The sequence below is a fragment of the Arachis ipaensis genome, chromosome B1, assembly GCF_059453495.1.
Source record: "Arachis ipaensis isolate K30076 ecotype BB chromosome B1, ASM5945349v1, whole genome shotgun sequence".
NCBI classification, from domain to species: domain Eukaryota; kingdom Viridiplantae; phylum Streptophyta; class Magnoliopsida; order Fabales; family Fabaceae; genus Arachis; species Arachis ipaensis.
In genome coordinates this window covers 52308760-52321820 of record NC_142436.1, presented here as the reverse complement: position 1 = coordinate 52321820, position 13061 = coordinate 52308760, and the positions used below count along the sequence as shown (strand labels likewise).

The 13061-nt window shown below is 40.2% G+C and overlaps 1 non-coding gene across 1 annotated transcript; it reads right to left on the bottom strand.

Moving 5' to 3' along the window:
- Positions 1-9019: 9019 nt before the first annotated feature.
- On the bottom strand, positions 9020-9126 carry LOC148576564 (small nucleolar RNA R71). The gene has a single exon (XR_015902852.1). It is a non-coding gene; the product is annotated as a small nucleolar RNA R71 (small nucleolar RNA).
- Between the last annotated feature and the right edge of the window lie 3935 nt (positions 9127-13061).

The window sequence follows — 13061 nt, the reverse complement described above, 5'->3', positions numbered from 1 at the left end:
AAATGGAAAAAAATTTGAATTGAAAACGAAATTGCCTACTCCCCACAATCTTGGCGTTAAATGCCCAACTGCTGCATGTTTTGGGCGTTTAACGCCTAGTTGGTGCTTGTTTTGGGCGTTTAACGCCCAGCTGTTGCTTCTAGCTGGCGTTAACCGCCAGAAACCCCTTTGTTACTGGGTGTTTTTTCTGAACGCCTAGGATGCTGTAAATCTGGCGTTTAACACCCAGATGGCTATCTTTACTGGCTTTAAACGCCCAGTAGATGCTCCTTTTGAGCGTTTAACGCCCAGTTGTGCCTCTTACTGGTGTTTTCTTGCCAGTGAGCTCCTTTTTCCTGTTTTGTGCTCTGAATTCTTCTGTAACCCTGTGGACTTATGCAATTGATTCTTTACCTTGTTAATATTAAGCTCATATATTTTAAAAATAAACAAAATGAAAAATAACATAAAAAGTTTTGCTAATGGCTGGGTTGCCTCCCAGCAAGCGCTTCTTTATTGTCTTTAGCTGGACTTTGCTGAGCTTTTAATCTAGCCTCAGCCTTGAGCACTCTTGCTCAACATTGCCTTCAAGATAGTGCTTGATTCTCTGTCCATTAACAATGAACTTCTTATCAGAATCAATGTCTTGAAGCTCCACAAAACCATATGGTGATACACTTGTAATCACATATGGTCCCCTCCACCGGGATTTTAGTTTCCCGGGGAATAGCCTGAGCCTAGAGTTAAACAACAGAACCTTTTTTCTTGGTTCAAAGACTCTAGATGACAGCTTTCTATCATGCCACCTCTTTGATTTCTCTTTATAAAGCTTGGCATTTTCGAAAGCAGTAAGTCTGAATTCCTCTAGCTCATTCAGCTGGAGCAATCTTTTTTCTCCAGCTAATTTGGCATCAAAGTTTAGGAATCTGGTTGCCCAGTAGGCCTTATGTTCCAGTTCCACAGGCAGATGACAGGCCTTACCATACACAAGTTGGTATGGAGAGGTCCCTATAGGAGTCTTGAATGCTGTTCTGTAAGCCCACAGAGCATCATCCAAGCTTCTTGCCCAGTCCTTTCTACGGGTACTTACAGTCCGTTCCAGGATTTTTTTTAGTTCTCTGTTAGAAACTTCAGCTTGCCCATTTGTCTGTGGATGATATGGAGTCGCCACCTTGTGGCAAATCCCATACCGGACCATGGCAGAGTAAAGTTGTTTGTTGCAGAAGTGAGTGCCCCCATCACTGATTAGTACTCTAGGGACCCCAAACCTGCTGAAGATATGTTTCTGGAGGAACTTCAGCACTATTTTAGTATCATTGGTGGGTGTGGCAACGGCCTCTACCCATTTTGATACATAGTCGACTGCCACCAGAATATAAGTGTTTGAGTATGATGGTGGGAAAGGTCCCATGAAGTCAATTCCCCATACATCAAATAACTCAATCTCCAAGATTCTCTGTTGAGGCATGGCGTAATCATGAGGCAGATTACCAGCTCTTTGGCAACTGTCACAGTTACGTACAAACTCTCGGGAATCCTTATAGAGTGTAGGCCAGTAAAAGCCATATTGGAGGACCTTGGTGGCTGTTCGCTCACCTCTGAAATGGCCTCCATATTGTGATCCATGGCAATACCATAAGATCCTCTGTGCTTCTTCTCTAGGCACACACCTACGGATTATTCCGTCTGCACATCTCTTAAAGAAATAGGGTTCATCCGACAAGTAGCACTTTGCATCAGTAATTAATTTTTTCTTTTGTTGCCTGCTGTACTCCTTGGGTATGAACCTTGCAGCTTTATAGTTTGCAATATCTGCAAACCATGGTGTTTCCTGAATGGCAAACAAATGCTCATCCGGAAAGGTCTCAGAGATCTCAATAGAGGGGGGAAACTCTCCTTCTACTGGTTCTATCCGGGACAGATGATCAGCCACTCGGTTCTCTGTCCCTTTTCTATCTCTTATTTCTATATCAAACTCTTGCAGAAGCAACACCCATCTTATGAGCCTGGGTTTTGAATCCTGCTTTGTGAGTAGATATTTAAGAGCAGCATGGTCAGTATACACAATCACTTTTGATCCTACTAAGTATGATCTAAACTTGTCAATGGCATAAACCACTGCAAGCAATTCTTTTTCTGTGGTTGTGTAATTTTTCTGGGCATCATTTAAAACACGGCTAGCATAATAAATGACATGCAGAAGCTTGTCATGCCTCTGCCCCAGTACTGCACCAATGGCATGGTCACTGGCATCACACATTAGTTCAAACGATAATGTCCAGTCTGGTGCGAAAATAACTGGTGCTGTGACCAGCTTAGCTTTCAGTGTCTCAAACGCCTGCAGACACTCTGTGTCAAACACAAATGGCGTGTCAGCAGCTAGCAGATTACTCAGGGATTTTGCAATTTTTGAAAAATCCATTATAAACCTCCTGTAGAATCCTGCATGCCCCAGGAAGCTTCTGATTGCCTTAACATTAGCAGGTGGTGGTAATTTTTCAATTACTTCCACTTTAGCTTGATCCACCTCTATCCCCTTGTTTGAAATTTTATGCCCAAGGACAATTCCTTCAGTCACCATAAAGTGACATTTTTCCCAGTTTAAAACTAGGTTGGTCTCTTGGCATCTTTTCAGAACAAGTGCTAAATGGTCAAGGCAGGAGCTGAATGAGTCTCCAAATACTGAAAAGTCATCCATGAAGACTTCCAGAAATTTCTATACCATATCAGAGAAGATAGAGAGCATGCACCTCTGAAAGGTTGCAGGTGCATTACACAGACCAAAAGGCATTCTTTTGTAAGCAAACACTCCAGAAGGACATGTGAATGCTGTTTTCTCTTGGTCCTGAGGATCTACTGCAATTTGGTTGTAACCTGAATAGCCATCCAAAAAGCAGTAATATTCATGACCTGCTAGTCTCTCTAGCATCTGGTCTATGAATGGTAAAGAAAAATGATCCTTTCTGGTGGTTGTGTTGAGCCTTTTGCATTCAATACACATGCGCCACCCTGTAACTGTTCTTGTAGGAACCAGTTCATTTTTTTCATTATGAACCACTGTCAGGCCTCCCTTCTTGGGTACAACTTGAACAGGGCTCACCCAGGGGCTATCAGAAATAGGATAAATAATCCCAGCCTCCAGTAATTTTGTGACCTCTTTCTGCACTACTTCCTTCATGGCTAGATTTAGCCGCCTCTGTGGTTGAACCACTGGCTTAGCATCATCCTCCAATAGGATTTTGTGCATGCATCTAGCTAGGCTTATGCCCTTAAGGTCACTTATGGACCACCCAAGAGCTGTCTTGTGTGTCCTTAGCACTTGAATTAGTGCTTCCTCTTCCAGTGGATTTAAAGCAGAGCTTATGATCACTGGAAAGGTGTCACCTTCTCCCAGAAATGCATATTTCAGGGATGGTGGTAATGGCTTGAGCTCGGGTTTAGGTGGTTTCTCCTCTTCCTGAGGAAGTCTCAGAGGCTCTTTCAATTCCTCTGAACCCTCCAAATCAGGCTGAACATCTTTAAAGATGTCTTCCAGCTCTGATTTGAGACTCTCAGCCTTGTTGACCTCCTCTACCAAAGAGTCAATGAGATCAACTTTTATGCAGTCTTTTGATGTGTCTGGATGCTGCATGGCTTTGACAGCATTCAACTTAAACTCATCCTCATTGACTCTCAGGGTTACTTCCCCCTTTTGGACATCAATGAGAGTTCGTCCAGTTGCTAGGAAAGGTCCTCCTAGAATGAGAGTAGCACTTTTGTGCTCCTCCATTTCCAGCACTACAAAGTCAGTGGGAAAGGCGAACGGCCCAACCCTGACAATCATGTCCTCAATCACGCCTGATGGGTATTTAATGGAGCCATCAGTAAGTTGGAGACATATCCGGGTTGGTTTAACTTCTTCAGTTAAACCAAGCTTTCTGATAGTGGATGCAAGTATTAGGTTGATGCTTGCCCCAAGATCACATAAAGCTGTCTTGGTGCAATTACCCTCTAATATGCATGGTATCAGAAAGCTCCTGGGATCTTTAAGCTTTTCTGGAAAGCTTTTCAGAATGACTGCACTGCATTCTTCAGTGAGGAGAACTCTTTCAGTTTCTCTCCAATCCTTCTTATGACTCAAGATCTCTTTCATGAACTTGGCATAAGAAGGTATTTGCTCAAGTGCCTCTGCAAATGGAATCTTTATTTCAAGAGTCCTGAGATAATCTACAAAACGAGCAAATTGCTTATCCTGCTCCTTTTGGCGGAGTTTTTGAGGATAAGGTATCTTGGCTTTATATTCCTCAACCTTAGTTGCTGCAGGTTTATTTTCTACAGAGGTGGTTTGAGAAGCCTTTTTAGAGGGGTTGTTATCAGCACTTGTGTATGTCTAATCCCTCATTGGCATTTGAATGCCAGGGTTAGAAGCTAGATTGGCGTTGGACGCCAACTCCTTACTTGTTCCTGGCGTTTGAACGCCAGAACTGAGCTTCCATTGGGCGTTTGATGCCAACTCCTTGCTTGTTTCTGGCGTTTGAACGCCAGAGTTATTCCTCTCTGGGCTCTTACTATCCTCAGAGAGATTTTGAACAGCAGTTTGTTCATTTCTTGGCTTCCTGCTACCTTGAAGTGAGGTATTTAATGTTTTCCCACTTCTTAATTGAACTGTTTGGCACTCTTCTTTTATTTGTTTTGATAACTGTTGTTCTGTTTGCTTCAACTGTACCTCCATATTTATATTAGCCATTCTTGTGTCTTGTAGTATCTCCTTGAATTCGGCCAGCTGTTTTGTTAGAAAGTCTAATTGCTGATTGAATTCAGTAATTTGTTCTGCAGAACTAAGTTCAGCAGTTACTGTTTTAGCCTCTTCTTTCATAGAAGATTCACTATTTAAGTACAGATGCTAATTTCTGGCAACTGTATCAATAAGCTCTTGAGCCTCTTCAATTGTCTTTCTCATGTGTATAGATCCACTAGCTGAGTGATCTAGAGAAATTTGAGCTTTCTCTGTAAGCCCATAATAGAAGATGTCTAACTGCACCCATTCTGAAAACATTTCAGAGGGGCATTTTCTTAGCATCTCTCTGTATCTCTCCCAGGCATCATAAAGAGATTCATTATCTCCTTGTTTAAAGCCTTGGATGTCCAGCCTTAGCTGTGTCATCCGTTTTGGAGGGAAGTATTGATTCAGGAATTTTTCTGACAACTGTTTTCATGTCCTTATGCTAGCCTTAGGTTGGTTATTTAACCACCTCTTAGCTTGGTCTTTTACAGCAAATGGAAACAGTAATAATCTGTAGACAACTCTTATCATATACTGTGTCAGCAATTTGTAAAAACTATGCCAGAAACTCTGTAGGTTCTTCCTGTGGAAGACCGGAATACTGGCAACTTTGCTGCACCATGATAATGAGCTGAGGATTCAACTCAAAGCTACTGACTCCAATGGAGGGTATACAGATACTGCTCCCATATGAAGCAGTAGTGGGGTTAGCATATGACCCCATAGTCCTCTTGGACTGTTCATTTCCACTTAGGTCCATGATGGAGAAAAGGGAATTGATGTGATTTGCAATTAAAATATATTTTTATTTTTATTTTATAAAAAGAGAACGAATAAAATAAAGAAAATGAAATAAAATAACTAGAAATTAAATATAGATTTCGAAAATTAAGAATAAAAAATTTAAAACTAAAATAATTACTTAATTAAGGAGATTTGAAAAACTTTGGATATGATTTTGGAAAAAGATTTTAAATTTTGAAATAGAAATCTGAATTTTAAAAGCAATTTTCGAAAATTCACTTTAAAATAGAGAGAAAAGATATTTTTTTATTTTTGAATCTTAATGAGGAAAGAGAAAAACAATGAAATAGCACAAGATTTAAAATTTTTAGATCTAATGCTACTTGTTTTCGAAAATTTTGGATGGAAAACACCAAGGAACACCAAACTTAAAAATTTTAAGATCAAGACACAAGGAAAACTCAAGAACACCTTGAAGACTCACAAGAACAACAAGAACATGAAGAAAGAACACCAAACTTAAAATTTTTAGAAAATCACAATAAAATTTTTGAAAACTAAAGAAAAGCTAACAAGAAAACACCAAACTTAAAACTTGGCACAAGATTTGCTCAAAGAAAAATTATTTTTGAAAAAGTTTTTAAAGGAAGATTCTCAATTACCAAGAACATAAACACAACGCTCTAGCCAATTGAGTTATAAATTTAAAGTGTTTTAATATTGTATTTAATAAATAAAATTTTCTTTGGAAACTGATATCTTGAAAAAGCACAAGAAAAACAAGAAAAGACACAGAACACGAAAAACTAAAGATCAAACAAGGAAAATAAACAAGAACAACTTGAAGATCAAGAAAGAACAATGAACACTAATTCGAAAATTTTAAATGAAGATAAAAGAAAATGCAATTGACACCAAACTTAAAACATAAAACTAAACTTAAACAGAAAAACTCAATTATTAATAAAAAATAAAATTTTGAAAAAAAAATTTTGAAAAAGAAAATAAAGATTCTAAAATTTTAACAAGAACAATAATAAAAGAATCAAAGACAAAACACAGATTAATAAAGAAAAATAAAAAGATTTTTGAAAGATTTTTGAAAAGAAAGTAAAAGACTCTGACCCAAAAGACAAAATCTTCCTAATCTAAGCAACAAAATGAACCGTCAGTTGTTCAAACTCGAACAATCCCCGGCAACGGTACCAAAGACTTGGTGCACGAATTGTGAATCACACTTTCCACAACTCATACCACTAACCAGCAAGTGCACTGGGTCATCCAAGTAATACCTTACATGAGTAAGGGTCGAACCCCACGGAGATTGTTGGTTTGAAGCAATCTATGGTTACCTTGTAACTCTAAGTCAGGATATCAATTATATTTATCAGTTTGAATTGCGAAAAATAAAAGAGCATGAAATAAATACTTGTTCTGCAGTAATGGAGAATATGTTGGAGTTTTGGAGATGCTTTGTCTTCTGAATCTCTGCTTTCCCCCTGTCTTCTTCTTCACGCACGCAAGGTTCCTCCTATGGCAAGCTGTGTGTTGGTGGATCACCGTTGTCAATGGCTACCATCCGTCCTCTCAGTGAAAATGGTCCAAGTGCGCTGTCACCGCACGGCTAATCATCTGTCGGTTCTCACTCATGCTGGAATAGGATCCATTGATCCTTTTGCGTCTGTCACTACGCCAAACCCTTATGAGTTTGAAGCTCGTCACAGTCATTCAATCCCTGAATCCTACTCAGAATACCACAGACAAGGTTTAGACTTTCCGGATTCTCAAGAATGCCGCCAATAGATTCTAGCTTATACCACGAAGATTCTGATTAAGGAATCCAAGAGATATTCACTCAATCGAAGGTAGAACGGAGGTGGTTGTCAAGCACACGTTCATAGGTTGAGGATGATGATGAGTGTCACGAATCATCACATCCATCATATTGAAGTGCGAATGAACATCTTAGATAGAAACAAACGTGTTTGAATAGAAAACAGAAATAATTGCATTAATTCATCGATACACAACAGAGCTCCTCACCCCCACCAATGGAGTTTAGAGACTTATGCCATCAAAGAATACAAAGTTCAGATCTAAAAATGTCATGAGGTACAAAGTAAACCTCTAAAAGTTGTTTAAATACTAAACTAGTAACCTAGGTTTACAGAAAATGAATAAACTAAGATAGATGGTGCAGAAATCCACTTCTGGGAGCCACTTGGTGTGTGCTGGGGCTGAGACTTAAGCTTTACACGTGCCTAGGCTGTTTCTGGAGTTAAACGCCAGGTTGTACGCTGTTTTTGGCGTTTAACTCCAATTTGTAACCTGTTTCTGGCATTTAACGCCAGACCGTAACATGGAACTGGCGTTGAATGCCAGTTTACATTGTCTATCCTTGAGCAAAGTATGGACTATTATATATTTCTGGAAAGCCCTGGATGTCTACTTTCCAACGCAATTGAGAGCGCACCAATTGGACTCCTCTAGCTCTAGAAAATCCATTCCGAGTGCAGAGAGGTCAGAATCCAACAGCATCAGCAGTCCTTTTTCAGCCTGAATCAGATTTTTGCTCAGCTCCCTCAATTTCAGCCAGAAAATACCTGAAATTATAGAAAAACACACAACCTCATAGTAAAGTCCAGAAATATGAATTTTTCCTAGAAACTAATGAAAATATACTAAAAACTAACTAAAGCATACTAAAAACTACATGAAATTAACCCCAAAAAGCATATAAAATATCCGCTCATCAGATTTACTTTCAGTTTTAGTTATTTTCTTTCCTTTATCCCTTACCCATATTTTGTGTTTTCATCATTGTTTACAATCCAGTTCACTAACCCACTAACTGTTTGATATATTGCATCACTCAAACTAACAACCATTCTAACAAGAGTAATTTTTTCATTCATTTCCTTTCTTGCTTTTTTCTTTGTTGGTTGTATGACAGGTAGAAGAAGCGGGGCTTCAACTTCCTGTGATTCTGAACCTGAGAGGACCTTCCTTAGACTAAGGAGGGAAGCAAGAGTGAAGAGAGTCGTTGGTACTGAGGAAGAGGAAGAGTATTTTGAACCAGATATGGAGGAGAATATGGAGAACCACCATGAAAAAGAGGCTCACAACCATGCCAGAGAAGGTCCAGTGAATCAAGCTGGGCAAGAGAGAAGAGTTCTTGGCTCTTATATCAATCCAAACCCAGAAAACTGTGGAAGTAGCATCCAAAAGCCAACCATACATGCCAATAATTTTGAACTAAAACCCCAGCTCATCACCCTAGTCTAGAACAACTGTGCATTCAGAGGAAGTGCCCAAGAAGACCACAATCAACATCTTACCACCTTCCAAAGGATATGTGATACTATGAAGTCTAATGGTGTTCATCCTGACACTTATAGGCTGCTTCTGTTTCCCTTTTCACTCAAGGATAAGGCATCCAAATGGCTGGAGTCTTTTCCGAAGGAGAGTTTAACAACCTGGGAAGATGTGGTAAACAAATTCTTGACGAGATTCTATCCTCCTCAAAGAATCAACAGCTTGAGAGCTGAGGTGTAAACCTTCAGGCAACAAGATGGTGAAACTCTCTATGAAGCATGGAAGAGGTTTAAAGACTTAACAAGAAGGTGCCCGCCAGATATGTTCAATGAATGGATGCAGTTACACATTTTCTATGAGGGTCTTTCTTATGAATCAAAGAAGGCAATAGACCACTCATCCAGGGGATCTCTGAACAAGAAGAAGACTATTGAAGAAGCCATAGATGTCATCGAGACTGTAGCTGAGAATGACTACTTCTATACTTCTGAAAAGGGCAACAGTCGAGGAGTAATGGAGCTGAATAACATGGATGCGCTGCTGGCTCAAAACAAGATGATCACCAAGCAGCTGGCTAACCTTACCAAGAAGATGGAAAGTAACCAAGTGGCAGCAGTCAACACATCATCAGCAGCTCAAGAGGGAGCAAACACAGAGGAAGAAGGTGACCGGGAACAAGCCAACTATATTGGAAACTCACCTAGGCAGACCCATGATCCATACTCCAAAACTTATAATCCTGGTTGGAAGAATCACCCAAACTTTGGGTAGGAAAATCTACAGGATCAAGGCCAAGATCAGAAACGTCACAATCCCAACCACAATGTAACTCACCAACATTTCACACAGAGATCATATCAGCACCCATCCAACAATACCTCCCAACATCCATATCAAAACCAAAATGGCCCTTCTCATCCCTCCAATCTCAACCCACCATCACCATCCGAAGATAGACTCTCAAAGATTGAGACTCTACTTGAAGGCATATGCAAGGAAATCCAAGACAACAAGGTATTCAAGGAGGAGGTGCGAGCCAATATCAAAAACCAGGGAGACACCATCAAGAGGCTGGAATTTTAAGTGGGATACCTCTCTGAGAAGATTCCCAAACCTACTGACAGCTTCCCAAGTGACACAGAGAAAAATCCGAGAGGTGAAGCAAAGAAAGTAAAATGGGAAGAATGCAAAATGGTCACTATAAGTGATAAGGGGACTGAGGAAAAGCTAAACAAACCCTTAGAACACTCTAGAGATATTTCAATAGAGAAGCAAGAAGAGGGTAACCAAGAAATCAAAACCACACAGAAGGAGATTCTGAACCCCTATTCACCGTTTCCCCAAAGACTCAAGGATGGTGTAGAAAAGAGAGTGTACTCAAAGTTCCTCGACATGTTTGCATCTCTCCATGTAAACATACCATTCATCAAAGTTCTCCAACAAATACCCTCATACATTAAGTGTATGAAAGAGCTGCTAACCAAGAAAAGTTCACTCAAGGAGGGCAAACAATAGTGATGAATAAGGAGTGCAGTACTCTCATTCAAACAGAGTTGCCTATAAAAAGGAAGGACCCAGGGAGTTTTCACATCCCTTGTGCTATAGGAGAAACAAGGATTGATAAAGGACTCTGTGACCTGGAAGCAAGCATCAACCTAATGCCTCTATCCCTCATGAAGAAGCTTCAGATCAATGAGCTAATACCCACAGACGTAGTCATCAAGCTAACTGACAAAACTCAAAAACAAGCAGTAGGAGTGGTTGAAAACGTGTTGGTAAAGGTTGGGAACTACTTTCTGCCCATAGACTTTGTCATCTTGGAGATGGAAGAGAGTTACCTTCATTCAATCATATTGGGAAAACCATTCCTGGCCACAGCCAGGGCACTTATAGATGTGGAGTGAGGAGAGCTAATATTGAGGATACATGATGAACAACTTACCTTCAATGTCTTCAAACCCTCACAAGAAGCAGATCAAGAAAACAAGGAATCAAGGGGAGATCACAATAAGGCACTGGTGGAAGAAACAAGCACTGAAGCACAAACAATAACCCTGGGAATCCCTTTGGTTGACGAACAACACAAGCAGAAGGCACAACAGCTAAAGGAAACCCAAGAGGAGCTAAACCCACCAGAGTCATATGAGACCAGCAACAAAATCTCCCTTGGAAAAGAAGCCACAAGGAGCAGGAGAGCATTGAAAGAAGCAAGGAAGAAGGCACCAAGGGGATGGAGGAACAAGAAAATCCCTACAGAGGACTTCTCTCCAGGGGATAAAGTAATCTCTGCTCATTTCCCAGCTATTCCACCTCATCTACCCACCATTCCATCTCAGCTGCCTAAAGTTTTCACCATTAGTAGAATTCTCTCCTTGGAACATGTGGAGGTTTTTAATGAAGTCAACGGAGATAGATTCACTGCGATAGGGGAAGATTTGAAGCATTACCAACCACCCTGACAAAAGCAAAACGTCAAGCTAATGACATTAAAGAAGTGCTTCATGGGAGACAACCCGTGTTTTATATGTTTTATATCCTTTCAGTTTCTTTTTAGGATGTTTAAAGTAGTTAATAAAGCAAGGTTCATGAATTCCAAATCAACTTCGACAGACACTTAAATGAATCCTTATATGCAACATATAGTGAACAACAAGTTTGGTTTTCAAGGCACACTAAGAGGACATAAATGCAATTCATATTGTGTTACTCTTAGAGTCTTGAACAACTCTTTTTACACCACATGGCCACAAACTAAGTTTGGTGTCACCAATGTTGCATACATGGACAATTAATCAGTCAGTTGGGTTGTATTCATGAATAGCACTTAGTTAGTTAAAAACAAAAAAAAATTAAAAAGTAGTTATTCCACTTTGTAATTCTTGCCGCCACTATCCACAACTCATTAATTATATTCCTTTTATCCTGTAGGAGAAATGAAGGGAAGATTGGATGGAATTGATGGGACAAATGAAGAAGAGGGTTCGGCCACTTCACAAGGGGGTTTATACACATGACTTCAAAGGGAATGCATTGGGAAATGTTGCCATGCAACATTGGAAGAATGAACCCCTTGAAAACCGAACCAACTCCATCATAAAAGTAGTGATCCTGGTGCTCATTTCATGCCAAACCCCAACTGTCCACCATTGGTTCTTACCATCAATCCACACCTTTCAATCACCCATCATCTTCCTATATAAATAACCCCCACTATATACCCCTCTATATTCAAATGCCCTTTCATTTCATTCTTTTATCTTTCGAACACACACACCCAACACTTCTTCCTTCATCCAAACACAATCCCATAACTACACCCTATCTTAACCAGCCGAATTCCATCATCAATCCATAATTCTTAACACCTTCACGTTCTAACTTCTACTCATGGCATCATCAAGCTCCAAGAGGCGAAAGGGAAAGGAATCGGTGGAGAGCATCCCTTTTGATGAAGGGAGGTTCAAGACCGCCTTCCATGAGCTTCAATTTGAACGGATAAAGCACAAGAAAATACTGCCAGAATTGATATTCCAGTTCAACGATGATGAATGCCCATAAATTAAAGAGAATATTGAACAAAGGGGTTGGCAAGAGCTCACGAACCCAGACACAAAGATAAATGTAAATCTCATCAAGGAGTTCTATGCCAATGTGGCCAGAGAAGATACCACCAAGGCCCCTACCTTCAGTAGCTATGTGAGAGGAATAGAGGTGGACTTCAGTCCCAATGCCATAATGAGGACTCTTCATCTGAGATCAAAACCCTCTGACAAGCCCAGTTATCAAGCAAGAATAAGTAATGGCCCCGACAATGATGAGCTTGAAGAAATTGTGAACGATATGTGTGTTATAGGATCAGATTGGGAAAGGTATTCGGATAAGAGGACATGGTTCATTAGAAGAGGAGATCTCATCCCAGAAGCCAAGGGATGGTTTGAGCTCGTGAGAAGATCTATCCTTCCAGCCTCAAACAATTCTGAGGTCAACATTGCTCGAGCTACTATGGTACATTGCATCATGAGGGGTGGAGACATCAATGTACATGAAATTATAGCTGAGGGGATCCAAGAAGCAACCGAAAAGATTGATCCAAGTGCTCGGCTTTGGTACCCCAGTACCATCCTAAAACTATGTATGAAAGACAAGGTAGTCTTCGAAGATAGCAATCCAAATTGGATAAACCCTGGAAGGTTAGTTACGCTTCAGCGCATAACATATGTAGCACCTGCTCAACAACAGAGAAGGCCTCAGATAAGGAAAA